Raw genomic sequence first — 16,326 nt, 5'->3', positions numbered from 1 at the left:
ATGGCGTTCCCTTTGACAGGGATTTAAAGGAATGTTCCGGGTTAAATGCAAGTTAGGCTCTCGCCACAGATGCTGTTGATTACCGCAGCCCTCGCTTTGGAAAAACAAGCATAAATCACATTTACAGTAATAACGTATAATGGAAGCCTACAGGCGAGGCATTCTCTGGGATAAATGTTCAAATAAATAAAGTTTTCAAAGTAGTCTTGTGTTAACACAAACCATATAATCAATATAGTGTGATTAAATTAGTGCTTGCTAATCTTTAACGATTACTAATCCAATATTTCAACTTTTACAAAGCCGCTTAACTCACACAGTTTACGCTGGGATTTCAGAAAGAATATGATTTAACTATTTGCAAAGTTTATACAGAGCAAACATAAAAATAAAATAAAAATTTTAATAATTTTGTGTAGGATTTACTCAGAAATGCATTGTCTATTTCCCAAATAATTATAAAGAACACACTGAAGTATTGTGGAATTATGTAGTAGAAAAACTGAAATTTTCTTGTAAAATATATTCCAATCTGGAAAAAGGTTTTTTAAGAAAAGTCCAATGACGGCCTCACATTCCCTCAGACGTGATATTTCACGTCAAGCAGACAGAGCTGTGTTTCTCCTAAATGTCACAGTGAATTGTAGAGTAACAGATCATCAGAGTACAGTAATGTGGAACACTGATTGGATGGTTTCACTTATGTTTGTGACCTCAGACGGCAAATAATGAAAAGCGTTGCCTCATTTCAGAAGAACCTGAAGGCCTGTCGTGACCCCTTCTGTTTGAAGCTGTTACTATAGAGACCTCACAACTGTTATTACTTGAAATCTAACCGAAAGACTACAGTGCTCCAACACAACACTGGCCCCGGTCCAATTAGTTCAAATGCAATCCCAGAATGCACTGCAAAGAGCTTAGTAGTGGTGATGGGGGGGGGGGGTCATCCTTCCAAAAAAGGAAAAATATTATTTAATATGTCAAATAAATACATTTTTAAAAAGCACAACACACTGATGAAATATTAAGAGACAAATAATTACCATGTACAATTGTATGAGCACAGCAGCACTCTTTTAGGTTAGACAAATGATGTCTGTTTGTCTGAGTATCTGGCCACTAGTTTGTTTGAGTGTGTTTTAGTAAAGCAAACACGGGCCCGAGGCGTGGTCTTTACGGTACAGCTGATCCCCAGGGGTCCGCGCTAAACTGACAGCAGCCTGGAGGTTAAAGCTGAGAGGAGACAGAGACGGTGGAGGGTTTAAAATAGAAGGAGAGAGAAAAATCGATGGCTGGAGCTTCCTGATCCAACCCCAGAGAACCTGAGGGAGATACAGGAAGATCTCAAATCAAGTCACGCTGCCAACGCCACGAGACCGGAGAAGACCACCGCAGACTGAGAGAGGACACTACAATAACAGCTTTTCTCTGAAAAAAAGCTGTGCATAGTAAAAAACGAAGCATTACGAAATATTAATTCGGTAACACTTTAGTAGGGACCAATTCTCACTATTAACTATAGCTTATTAGCATGCCTATACATATTGACTGCTTATTTGTACTTATAAAGCACATATTCTACATCCCTAATCCTACCTAAAACCCAAACTTAATATCTACCTCATTAGCTAGCAATAGGCAGCAAATTAAGGGTTTATTCAGGCAAAAATCATCATTAATGGTTTGTTAATGGCTAGAATTGGACCTTAATATAAAGTGGGACCATTGATTATTTTTTACTCCCCTTGATATTATAATTGCAATTCATTTTTATTAATAAACGTTATGAGAAAAAAATTGTTTTGCATGGGGCAACAGCACACCTTATTCTTTCAGTAAACACATCCACAGCAAGCAGAGATATGTGTTCGTTAATGAATAGTTTTATTGAGAGAAGGGCAGATTAAATTGATCAAAAAGTACAGCAAATAAACATATTTCATAATGTTATATGATTTGCATTTAGTCATTTAGCGGATCAAAAAGCGACTTACAAATGAGGACAATCAAAATTAAGAAAAGAGCAATGATATGCAAGTGTTATAACAAGTCTCAGCTTAACGCAGTACACGCAGCAAGGCTGTTGTCTTTTTCCATTATATAATAAATAAAAGGATAACGTATGGAAAAAGAATAGAGCAAGCTAGAGTTGGAGGCCTTTTTTGCTTGTATTACCTGTATAATAAATAAAAAGAAAACTAATAGATACAATAAAAAAATATTAGAGAAGCTAGTGTTATATCTTTTTAAAGCAAACAAGTAGTTAGTAAATTAATAGAGTGCAAATCTAAAAAGGGGCATTTTTCTTTTTTTTTTCTTTTTTTTTGAATAGAATTACAATAGAGTGCCAGATTAAAGATGCTAAGATTTAAATTTCAAATAAATGCAGTTATTTAAAATTACTATTTATCAAAGAAAAAAAACTGTTGGAAACTCTGAATTGAAGCACAAGTGCAAGCCTGCAACTCGTCACAACTTGACTGAATACCCATATCCTGACTCCACAATTGCAGTGTTGTAATACATAATCAGAGAAATTAGCTGTCCTATTTACTTGTAGACAAACAGCAAAGCTTGTTCCCAAATCTGCTAGAACACAAAAGGTCACTGAGTGAGGGAACATTGGAAAGAAAGGGAGGGGAAGAATGAAGAAGACGACAGACAGGCCTGGAATTATGGGAAGGGATGAGGCACGTGTGTGGGAGAAGAGGAAGATAAGAAAGAGACAAAAAAGCAATTAAAAGAGAAGAATAAAAGAGCAAAAAAGAGGATCAGGGGTTTAGCAGCAGAAAGATAAAATAGAAGAGAGAGAGAGTGTGCATGTGTGTGCTAGTAGAATAATTATAGAGCTGTAGATCAATAAGGTTCCCACAGTGAAGTGCTGATGTTTGAGAGGATAATGGATACCAGCTCGCTTCAAGCACATGCTGCTACTACACAAACCCCACAATCAGGGGCCCATCTGGGGCCACAGCTCTGCTGGCCAACACCAGCCGCCTGCCCTGGATCTCCAGCACAGAGCTCAATTAATAGGGACTTTTCTTTTGGCTCTCTCTTCTTTCATTTCTGCTCGCCTCGCCACAGGAAAGAATAAATGTATATTCATACTATCAGAAAAATATATGTATATACTTTAAGCATTGTTTTTTTTACCCCCATAACCAAATAGTTGGTTTTAAATTTGCAATGACAGCTGGACATTTAGCAGATATAATGTAACCTCAGATTCTCTCAAATAAATAAATAAATAAATAAAATCTAGTAAATTCCACAAAGAAACAGCAAACAACACGCTGACTTAAATGTGAAATTCTGCAGTAGAAAAACACTCCAATAATCTTGGTTTTATTTACAACTCAGAAAAAATCATTTTATATAAATGTACAAAACATCAAAAGCACTTTTGCTGGAGAATGGCATACTGTGCAAAGGCTTGTTCACAATTACAAGAAATGTTCCTCATGTCCGCCAGCTAATGTTATCTTGTTTTAAATCAGCAGAACTCACAAAACAACCTTCAAGAACAAACTTTGCAAAGCACAAAAAGAGTTGCACATGATCAAGAGGATAAAGGTTGGATCACTGTGTTCACTGGAACACAGAAACATAAGAACTGCTCTCAAGCTCTGTTACACCAGCCCTGGGCCATCGGGCCACTCTTATTCTGAAATATCTGTCATGTGACACTCTCCCTTACCAATCAAATTATTTCAAATCCATGCTGTTCATATAGTGTCATATATTAAACATGTACAAACCGAACACAAGTGAGGGGTCAACAGGAACCTTCTTAACCACTGCATTGTGCTCCATTTACATTTTCCCTTTAGCGGTCCAGGCATGCAGCATTACAATCAACATAAAACTCTACTCACAACACATTTTGCTTTTGTAATAAAAACAGAATGCACGGCTTGATTTTATCCACTGGGAAGTGACTGAGAGGTGAAAAGTAGGCGCTCTGCATCAGAACCGAGCCAGATCTGCATGAAGGATGTGGAAGGTTAAGGTCAAGTTCACCCTCGAGAGCATCTTGATGTCTCCCAGCGGTAATGTGTCTAAATAAATCTATCATTATTTGCTACTCTTGCTGTAAACTTTATGATTTCTGCTTAACCAGGAATGTGTGTTGTGACAGTAACGGAGTAAATTTTTATTTCACGTTAACTCTAAAGATGCATTTTAAAGCAATGAGCAATGGAATTGAAGCATGCTTTCATTTGACATCCATTTATACTAAGAAAGAAATATTCTACTGCTCAATTTTTACTTTTATTCGTCAGATAGGTACATTAAATTCTTACTGCAGTTATTTTGGCATGAAAGTTCAGAGGACTGCTTGTTCAATCAGACAATTCAGGTTTCGAAATACTACGAGAAAAACACACTGAAGGAAAAACACACGCTCACTTTCACAACTTTTCCACTCCAAATGCGTAGCTCATTTTGCATATCAGCAAAGGCCCATCATGTGCACGTTTCATTCGCAGGCACAGTTATGGCCCATCAGTGGAAGAATCAGGCGCTGAAAGAGTTTTATATCTGAAACATTGTGGTTAACGTGCACCTGTTATAAAAACAGCCTTACATTCTGACAAATGCCAATATCAATACGTGCCACTTCCCTTGACTGACATACAGCAAGGCCTACTTGATATTTCTGTGCCATTTGTGTAGAACCATGCACTTATACTAAAAAAAGAAGTACACAGAATTGAAAAAAAAGTCCTCGGGTTATTCGTGTCTGGGTCTGATGGAGAAAAAAGACTTCTTCTTCGAGCCATAGAGACTTTAATTGGCTACAAGACCAAACATGAAGGCTGTGGAAGTCAATCAAATCGGGATCCCACCACATGTCAAGATGCTGGAAAAAGAGCCGTCACAAGAGAGCGCAGAGAGAGAGAGAGAGAGAGAGAGAGAGATGTGAAGTGTGGAGAATGTGTGAGCGATAAGAGAGAAAAAGAGATACAATTTCGACGAAAAACCACCAGCATTTCCTTGAAGTCTTCCTACAGAGAGAGGAGTTGAGCGTGAACATGAGCGTGTTCAGAGATGTGCAAGCTTCATGCGTTGAACACTATCACACTTAGTTGTTTGTGAAACGCCACTAATTCAGCTCACTGAAACTCTACTCGACACGCCTCGAGTTAATCAGAGCACAAAACAATGACAGGATGCCCAGATTTTATTGTTTTGGAGCAAATTTACATTCATTTGATCCTGAGGAAAATATGAGGCCGAATGTGTTTCAGCTGGAGTCTTATCCTATTTACTCAGTGAGGTCATGTGGTAAGATAGCGCTCTCTCTCTCTCTCTCTCTCTCTCCAGCTCTGCCACTATCTATCTGACTTGACCCGTGGCTGTTTCTTTGTATCCATCCTCATGGGACTGACTGACAGTTAAGAGCTTCACACACTTCAGAACCAAGACAGTAACTGAGACACAGGGTGACAAAAATCATTTTCAGCTTTCAATAGCATTCCCCTGAGACATGCTGATTGTAGGCCTTTTGTCAAGACAAGATCACAGAGAATAGCGTTAAATTCTCCTAGATCTTCTGAAAAAAATATATTATACTCTTTATTTTACATAGAGTATGGAAATAGTCATTAATGGAAGAGTTCATCCAAAAATTAACATTTTCTAAAAACGTTAAATAAAAATGTATTTAATTCATCCATTCAAATGTAAATTAGTTTCTTTATCGGATTAGATTTGGAAAAACTTAGCATTGTATTGTATGACTTGCTCACCAATGGATCCTCTGCAGTGCATGGGTGCCGTCAAAATGAGAGAAATCACCCACAAGCAACTGACATGACCATCTTGTGAAGTGAAAAGTTAAATGTTTGTAATACACAGATTTAATGTAAGAGCATAACCGACTATTAACTTTTTTTTTTTTTTTTTTACTGGAGTAATTGCTATAATTGATTATGGACTGGTATTTTAGCCAGAAGTGACAGTTTAACATTAAAATGACTTTATGATAAAAGTGTTTCCTTCCAACACACAGCTTTTCACTTCACAAAATATGAATTTATTGACTAGAATTGTGTTGTGTCACTCTCTTTCTGCTGGCACCCATTCACTGCAGAGGATCCACTGGTGAGCAAGTCATGTGGTTATACATTCCAAAACAAAAACTAAAAAATCTACTGTAAGATACCACCTCTTTAAAGTCATGATGAAATGAAATTATCTTTACTTGCATATTCTGGAATAAATCGAAGCGTAACGGATTACTGAAAAAGACAAAAACCCATTTCCTCAAAACCCGCATTCATTTTCACTGCAAGACCATTAAGTTATGACACTTTAGTAAACATATGCATCAAGGCATTTATAATATGCATGTACAAATTATCATTTCATGCCGACTTTAATAATTGAGGAGGTGCGATGCGGCGTTGGGGGGATACAAAGCAAAAAAAAACATTAAGTTTAAGAAGAATGATGCTGGTGACATTTCCCCTTTCAAATCCCTGCAAGCGGAGCTCAATAGAGGAAAAGGAAGTGCTGTCAGAATTGTTTTTAATCTGTTTTTCTGCATGTTATCCAGTTTTTGCTTCCTTCCCTCCATCCTTCCGCTCCTTTCACTCTTTTGTCTGTTCCATGACAGCACACAAGGAAAAGTTCCTCTCTTACTCAAGGTCGACTGAATCAATGAAGTGACACTCTCGCTCCAGTGTTAGTCGACTTACAAACGCATATGACATTTCTTCTGTCTGCGGTTTATTTCACTTACATTACTTTAGTAAATGTGAATCAAGACGTGATTCTTGAGTAACCTACATAGATAAGCTCAAAGGTGACCTATATTTCAGAACAGTGAACAGAGGTGTGGTGGATGTTTACAGCGTATGCACTTCACAATACTTTGATCGTGGAATGTCAAAACTATCGCTATCTCAATACCAAGAAATTTTTTCTGTTTTCTGAAATACTAAAATAATGTCTGATCAGAAAAATCAGATAACCGGATTGCCTTCCACTGTAAATGTCACTATTACATTGTTAAAAAAAAATAAAAATACATGACAATAAAAATAAAAGGCAATATTTAAAAGGCTTTTAACTTAAAGCCTTTATGTATAATGCATCATAAAAAAATAGTTTTAGTGCATTAATTATGCCTTGTAATGCGCCTTATAATACATTGGACAATCTCATGAATAATTTGAACCACAGTTACCGTAATACATTATAACTATCAATTTCACTATGCATTTTAATGCATAATTATAATGCATTATACCCTTTTAACAACCTTTTATAATGCATTATACATAAAGGCTTTAACAAAAGTGTTACCAGATTTTTACTTCAGCAAGGAGGTGTTGAATCATTCAAAAGTTACAGTAAAGACATTTATAATGTCTAATATTGCACAGCACAAAAACACTCCACAAAAGACGTCTTTCAGAAACAAAAAAACAAACAAACCGACCTGTGAATGGTATAGTGCATAAATAAATCAAGAAAAATAATGCAGTGAAGAATATGCAAATAATATTCAAATAATAAGAATGTGCAAATAATCTAATAAACCAATTTGTAGTTTTTTCTATTAATATTATGTGTGCATATATAAAAACAAATACATGTTTTACAAGCACGAGAGCCCTACTTTGATGGTATTTGACTTGAATGTATCTCAAGGTCATTAACCTTTTAAAAACATGATAGGTGCCGACAGGCTAAGTGTCTTTATTAAGTAGTGCAAAAGTCTCAAAAAAAGTATTGACTCCCTGTTTTCCAAAAGGAAGTGAGGATGATGTAATGGTTTCATCAGCCAGAGCAGCAGGGAGGGTATTTCTTACATCAATACAGAGTAAATCAGTCCTCAGTGGGGATTTTAATTTAGACTCTGTAGGCGGCCACAGATTTCACTGCAGCATGATGGATGCGCCTGGGGCTACATTTTCAGAGAAGGAAATGATAATTGACCACTAGACACTAATACAAAATAGGACGCATTGTTCATCTGATCACAACAGAACATTATTTAGAAACATCAGGCTAGATTTTAAAATAATTTGGCAATTCCCATTTTCCAAAGCGTTATCCATTAAATCAGAAAAATCTTCTTTAAAGCCTGTGGATTGTGCTGCCTAAAGACACACTGCGATCAGGCTATGCTTGTGAACGTCTCATTTAGTAGACTGTTTTTGGACTTCCCCAGACAAGCCTCATGACAGCATGAATGACAGCTGAGCATTTTTTCCCTTGTCTCTGAAAAACCACACGCCACAGTGACAGAAATGGGAACTGAGATTCCTTAACCAACTGAAATCTACAGACGGGTGAATGTGTAAAACCTGAAGCAACGAATGCACGCAAACCAACATGGCGATGAAAAAATGTACTGCGTTCTTCCTCATAAAACATGATGTGGTTGAAAAACAGAAAATAAATTACTTCCAATCAGATTCAGTCCCCATCAACCGGGGATTTTTACACTTGTTCACCACATTTTTAGTGAGCAGACAGCCAGCACGAAAAGACCAAGCGTCAATGACCTCCAATACTCATTCGAAACCTGATCAGGAACAGTAGATCAGTGGAGACATGTTCATGTGGCTGAGTGGAAATGAACATCCAAACCCAATCAGATAGGAATCCAATCGATCAAGACATGACTCAATCGAGTATTCTTATTCACAATCATTCAGATGTCCATTAATAGAAGAATTAACTGTGACACTTTTCACAACAACCAGTACTTAGAAAAGCCAAAAAAACAGAACTTCTAAATGTTATCACAAAACTAAGAGCATTTTTTAGTTTTTTTTTCTACGTAAAATAATCCTTCTACTTATGTGCGAGGAGTGACTAACACGCTCAAACAAGCACACTGTAAATCACAGAACATGATGTCGAAACCACGTTTCTCAAGAGCTTCGACCTTCTACAACCTTCTACTTTTGCTCTCCCTCTTGTATCCTATTTGTATTTACAGATTTCCTTCATAAATGATTTATGGTTTAGCATCCATCCATTTCATCTGGTCCCTCTCGGAAGCTGGTCTGGCAATACTTCACATCTGACTGTTCCTCCCATTGTGTCAAAGTTGGGTAAGAAAGTTCTTAGTTTGGTGTCTGACTAACTTTAAATGAATTGTGTCTAAATGTTGTGCATTATAAAATATACATTATGAATAAAGAACAGACCGGTTGTACTTGTTGTTGACAAAAACAAAAGACAGAGAGAGAGACTGTAAACCTCCCAAAAAGAGAAAGAGTACAGCATATGACTGTGTTGACAGTATAAAAGTGTTTCTGTATCTGGCACTCATCTGCCTAACAAAACAAAAAAGCAACAACTGCACATCGGTATGGGTAGCTGCAGGCCACAGGCTGTGACATCATCAAAAACAGACAGGAGGATTAAAAGTGCAGATACCATTTCAACGCCTGCGGCATCCTCCAACTGAGCTATCCACTGTTATCACTGCTCTATTCACAGTGTAGACGCGCATAGTTCAGGAAAAAAGAGAAGTCCCGAAGTTATTCCCAAAGGAATAAGTCACAAGATGTCTATTCTGCTGTCCTTTATTAAAGGGTTGTGCAATGTGTGGTACTGGTAATAATAAAAACAAAATATTTTCTTTGTGCACCTGAACTACCTTCACAAAAAGAAAAAGAAAAAACACTTTGCTGAATTTACGCGAACTATGAATATCAATGCTGAAGTGTGATTACAACTGTTTTCACACAGGTTTCCTCAAACACGTATTCTAATGCTAATCTACTTCCAACCCAAACTTAATGAATCTGTTAAATCATAAGCTGACAAGATGTTAGGGCTGATTAATCGCGATTGTCTTGCGCATTCAGTCAGTAAAGCCGGTTCTGTGATTAGTAGTAAATCTCCATCACCTGCTTTCAGGTGGAGCAGCATTTACTACACAGAGTCGTAATCATCTGACAAGCTATGCTAAATCGCGTTCATAAATCGCAGACGATATAATCGTAGGATTATGAAATCGACTAAATCATTTGCTATAATGAAACCTGTTTGTGGATCTTCTCAGTGAACTATGGCTCTGTGTAGTAAATGCTGCTCCATCTTTACTCTAAACTCACTAGATAACGTCAGTCGAGTGTTAAAAAAAATCCTTCTGATGATGTCATGTCCATGAGATGATGTGGCTTAAACAGAATAATTAAGGCACACAATATTTAATTGTATTCTTAGCAGTGATAAATGTCGATTAGCATTTCATTTTAGATATACTTTATTATGATGAAATTTATATAATAAGAACTCAGATTTACCATATATTGCCATAGTCGTGTGTTTATTAGTCACGTTTAATTTATAAAAGCAGTTAAATATTCTGTTTATCAGCTTTGCTAGATTTCTTCTTCGTGGTATATTTGGATTTTCAGCGCGAGTGTCCTCTGGCCTTTGGATGGAGATTTACTACTGACCACAGAACTGTGCTTCACTGAAAGATAAGCATGACAATCGAATCTTCAGCCTAATCGTGATTTATTGCCTTTGCGATTTAATTTCGATTAATTGTGCAGCCCTACAAGATGTCAAACTGCACAAACAAACAGGACCACTTTTTATGTAAGGACTGTTAGACTAAAGTGAGCTGTTTTATCATGTCCTATGCAACTACGGTTGGGTATCAAAAATCCATTCCAATTCCAGAAACGGATACTTCGAGGCAGGAATCTGATACTTGTTGTAAAATTTAAATTTCAATTCCACCTCTCAATTCCTGTGTGCACATATTTTTAGGTGCCGAAAATGGGCTGATATAAATGCATATGTCTTTGAATCATTCATTCAAGATATTTATTTAAAAACACATATTCAAGTAATGAAATGAGTAAATCTTAAGTGAGTCACTGAGTCATTCCATTCATAAATTCCATGAGATTTTTGTTTAGTTGTCTAATATCTTTTCTTTAGAATTGTGAGAACTACAACCTCCATTAATATATATATATAATTATCCAGAAACATACGGCTCCATTTTGCAAACAGAGGGCCCTATCATACACCCGACGCAATGCGATGCAAGGCGCAGCGCAAGTGTGTTTGCTAGATTCAGTCCAGCACCATTCACATTTTCCCGTCCAGCACCACGCCGTTTAATTAGCAAATGCATTTGCGCCCATTTGTGTTCCCATGGGTGTGCTGGTTTAAAAAAAGAGGTGTGTTCAGGTGTACTGAACACGCATTGCTATTTTAAGGAGCTGAAAATAGACTGCGGCATAGACCAACGGCATAGAATTAATTATACAATCGTGCCAATACAGACACATATATATTTACTGACTCATCACACAGAGCTTTGGTGGATGCCTGCTTGTCTCGTAGATGATCTGTTCGCGCGCTTTACCTTCGCGCACGAGCAGATTGGTTTCTTCGCTTGAGAGGCGTTCAGATTTTCCACCAACAAATACTACTGTTCTTAATAGCGATCCACCATGGCGCGACCGATCTCGCTCTTAAAGGGAATGGGACACTCTGACTGGTTTATTAAACGTTATGCCCAATACTCATTAAGAGAATAGGGTCAAACCATTCCAAAAATGCGCCCTGGCGCACAGACCGTTTTTCTGTCATTAAAATAGCAAAAGTGGATTTGGACGCCCTGAGTGCGCTTTACACTTTGTGTTTAGATCATTAAAATAGGGCCCAGAGAGCTCTTGATCGAGTCCAGTTCTTATGTTTTAAATTCAAATGATACCTAACCCTATATGCATCCTCACTATCTTTTGTAAACAAATATCTGCAGCTCATGTATGTTCTTGGTCATCTCTTTCAATTCTTTGTTGAAGTATTCTGGTTCCAACAAGTTGCTGAGCATAAAATTCCATGACGTCATCCACTTTCATATCGAAATCATCAGAATTGTAACTTTTATTTTGTGAGCTTTAAATGTTTAGTGTAAGCATACATCACTACACAGCCATGAATTCGCTGAGGACCGTTTGCCCAGGCTGTGGATTAAAGGTCATGATGTTGGACAGACCGATCATTTCGCTTCATAAGACCTCAGTGTATCATCAGGAGCTATAGGTATCAATTTGGTCTTGTTTGTATATGTTTTTTTTGACTATCCAAACCCAGCAGCCACAGAAATGTAGTGTATGAAACGCCAAGGACAGCGGTTTCACCTAAAACTCTTTTTTACTGTTCTACTGATGAAGTCACATACATCTTGGATGGCCTGAGGAGAGTAAATTAAAAGAAAATTTTCATTTATGGTTGAACTATCCATTCAAGCAGCTAATGTATCAGAAGTCTCATACATTCAGAAATTAGCTTACTACTGCGATGAAAAATAAGGTGGATAGTTAGAAAGTGGAGTGTGCTATTCTATTTAAATCAGTGCAATGAAAGAAAAAGAGTATAACTCTATGGTCAAAGTCATTGTTCTTGGAGTGAACAGCCTTTTCAGTTGACTATAGCTGGGATAGGAGAAACTATTTTGACACTGAGACAAAAATTGTGCACTTCACCTTTAAGAAAATGAAATCCTCTCTTAAAAAGCTAGCAAGCACTAACCACAGTAATGATTAATCTTTCACATTTAATTTATCTGATATATCTGTGTGTGTGTGTATGTGTGTGTGTGTGTGTGTGTGTGTGAGTGTGTGTGTGTGTCCTGTCTATCACAAGGTCCCTGCAGGGCAGACAGATAGATTTCTGAGATCTAAACCCCGCGACTACATTTACAGCGTCTTCTTATTGAGAAATACCATCTTCCTGAAGTCACAGCAACAATAGTCACACCACACCAGCGCTACTGGACAACCTCGTGTGCCGGCAGGACCAGAGGCAAACAACCTGACACCCAATACTTTCACCAAAGAACCTGGCAATGCATTAAAACTTTACACACAATCCTGTCTCATCTAAATTCATTTTCAATTGAACACGCATGCCGATATAATTTGATGCCGAGTGCTGAAATAAATATGACGAAGGCCGAAGCATAATACCAGTGTTGTACCACAGCCCAACAGAGAAGCATTAGCCGAATCAGCACAGCCCGTTGTGAATCATCTCCGTTCAGTGTCTGCTTGGGTCCTTCCTCCATGAACACCAGCTTCAAGTTAGTTTGAACATATGGATTAACTTTACCTTTTATAGTGGCACCAACCATTAGTTCATTCAAAATTAATGTACTGTTAACAAAGTTAGCCATGAGCAAGAAGTTAGTTAATGCTCAATTGAGGCTTTTATTTCCTTTCTACCAAGTCATTACATGATACAGAGAGCTGAAAGCTATTAACTTGAGGAAGTCATCTGAGTCGAGTTAGCGGTTACCTCAAATTACAGAATTATGCTGACCTTTTGACAGAACTTAACAGCGAGCCGAGGGCTTTCCTAAATCATTCAGTATGTGCTTCTTATGCTAGACTACAACATTTGGCGAAGCTTGTCGCAGGGAGAGGCCCGAGCTGTGCCAACACGTATCGGCCCAGGAGCCAACCATCACATTAGTGAGGATACGAGACTCTGAACAAACACTCTCACAATCCTCCCTGTTTGCCAAGCCTCCAAGGAAATCTGGATTGCACATAAAGAAAGAGAGGGAATGGCAGAAGAAATCCAAGACTGAACGAGAATGAGAGAGGAAATGACAAGATCTAAAAAAGGGTTAATGGTGGTAAAACTGAACGACTGATCGTCAGTAAGCCAAACCCCACCATATGCTTTCCTTTAGTTGCTCCATACATACAGGAATAAAGTTCTCTTTGGTGGGACCAGTTCATCTGATTAATGTTATTTTGTCTGGGCAAGGCTGGCTCATACTGGGCATTGTGGCAAGTGCCATGACTGGATAAGATCAATCTGACATGTGGCTGATCCGTTTGGAAGAATGCTGTGGTCAGCTCTGAAAACGGCTCATTAATTGATGGGTCAATAAGTGTCCAAGATGAAGAAATGGAAAAATGTTATTAAAAAAAAAAAACTTATTTAAAACATGTGTCAAGTTCCTAGAAATTTGCTCTTAGTATTTGTGTTTCATTTGGTTTTGAAAAACTTTAAATGTAATGACTCCAAAACATGTCATGTTGACTTCCTCAAGTTAATAGTTTTGACTTATCACCAAAAAATAACATTTTCCATACACACACATATACATATATATATATATATATATATATATATTCACATAACACATACACATATTCACATATAAATACATTTATATATATATATATATATATATATATATATATACACAGTACTGACCAAAAGTTTGGACACACCTTCTCATTCAGAGAGTTTTCTTTATTTTCATGACTATGAAGATTGTAGATTCACACTGAAGTCATCAAAACTATGAATTAACACATGTGGAATTATATACATAACAAAAAAGTGTGAAACAACTGAAAATATATGTCATATTGTAGGTACTTCAAAGTAGCCACCTTTTGCTTTGATTACTGCTTTGCACACTCTTGGCATTCTCTTGATGAGCTTCAAGAGGTAGTCACCTGAAAGGGTCTTCCAACAGTCTTGAAGGAGTTCCCTGAGAGATGCTTAGCACTTGTTGGCCTGTCTGCGGTCCAGCTAATGGCTCTACAATTTTCATAGTCATGAAAATAAAGAAAACTCTTTGAATGAGAAGGTGTGTCCAAACTTTTGGTCTGTACTGTGTATATATATATATATATATATATATGTATGCAGATTTGTTAGAAAATTTAGAAGCTTATGACAAACAACTTATTAAAAGTTTTTTTTTCTTTTATCTCATATCAAATCAGATATCAAGGAACAGGTGTGTTCATGTCATTTCATATGTACATTTCATTTCATTTCATTGTGTTGTGTATTTTATATTGTATTAGTGTAAAAAATGTGCATCATTTCACTGGTCCATTTAATTCATTCACTGATCTGTCATGGTTTAGTTGCCCTTATGTCTCTCTAAATCCAAAAGACCTTGTTTAATCTTTGAAACACAAATAAAAATGATTTTTAATGAAATATGCATGATTATCATAAGTGAAGTGCTCTATGTGAAGTTTTGGTTTCTTGGAATTCCAATGGAGGGACAGAAAACTTTGAGGTTTCATTAAAGAGGTCATGTGGTCATACGGTTAAAATTTTTCCTTTCTCTTTGGAGGAGTGTTTCGTTGCTGCAGCTAGAGAGTGCATCACAGTACGTTAAGGTGCGTATCATTTCCGTCACACACTTGAGGTATTCAGCCAATCACAATGCACTGGATAGCTGGCCAATCACAGCACACCTCGCTTTTCAGACCGATGAGCTTTGTAAAAATCGACGTGTTTCAGAAAGACAGGGAATTAGGAGAAAATAAAGTGTTTTTTTTTTTACCTTAATCCGCATAAACACATTTCCTTACACCAAATACACAACATAATGTTCTTTCTAGCAATGTCATATTACCCTTTTAAAAAATATCCTAATTATTTTATATCATATATTAAATCTTGCATATTCTAACCTTGTCTAAAAATTTTAATAACTAATCTGATGTTTTAAGGGACTTAATGACACACAGTCATAAGGGTCTAATAGAGTTGGAGGGTCTATTATTATGCCAAACTACTGCTGTTAAAAAATAACTCTTCTTCATTAAATCAGCACAGTTGTTTCACCTCGACAGTTTTAACATGACCATAGCAAACAAACAAAAAGTAGCATAGTGTCACTGGTCCATTTAATAGGACATGTGGCTGATCCGTTTGAAAACGCCTTTTTTAATTGATAAGTCTCTGGCGTCACTCTTGTCAAACCTTAAGAGTTACATAATCAAAGTAGAGGAGATCAAGTCATACGCAGGACCCTATTTTAAGAGAAGGGCGCTATTGAGACATGGCCCTAAAGCCTGCCCTTAAACGCCCCTGCCAATAGCACAAGGGAGGGGCATTCTGGAAGAATCACAGGGAGGGCAGCTCTGGTTTGGTTGATGGGCCGAGTCGGGTCGCCTCGGGCAAGGCGCATATGGCTGAGCCCAGAACGCCAGCTTTTTCTTTGACACAGGGATATTTTAATGACAGGGAAGGAGTCAAAGAAAACTTTCTCCCTCTCTCTCATTCTGACCACTTCCACCATCAAGCAGCGCCCATAGAATCTCCATATGGGACTTTCTGAAGAGCCGTTTCGCAGCTGGCCATTCGCCTAAAACAATCGTTCAGGCTCATGCGTGCGCGCACACACACACAGAGTCATCTCCACATGTTTACACTTTTAGCTCATCTTAGACACACTAGAAGGGGGAAAAAACATCAACATCCCCCTAAATGTCTGGCAGAGATGATCTTGTTTGCCTCATGCTTCAACCAGAGCTAAACCACACAAAGGGGAAGAAA

General features: G+C 37.5%; 1 protein-coding gene across 1 annotated transcript in view; it reads right to left on the bottom strand.

Annotated features, from left to right (window-relative positions):
* Positions 1-16,326, bottom strand: part of rbpjb (recombination signal binding protein for immunoglobulin kappa J region b) — a 49,960-nt gene that overhangs the window by 22,618 nt on the left and 11,016 nt on the right. The gene's annotated exons all lie outside the window — the stretch shown is intronic.

This window comes from Carassius gibelio, chromosome B7 (assembly GCF_023724105.1).
Source record: "Carassius gibelio isolate Cgi1373 ecotype wild population from Czech Republic chromosome B7, carGib1.2-hapl.c, whole genome shotgun sequence".
Taxonomy (NCBI): Eukaryota; Metazoa; Chordata; class Actinopteri; order Cypriniformes; family Cyprinidae; genus Carassius; species Carassius gibelio.
Note: the sequence above shows the minus strand (reverse complement) of the source record. Positions and strands in the feature narration are given on the sequence as shown.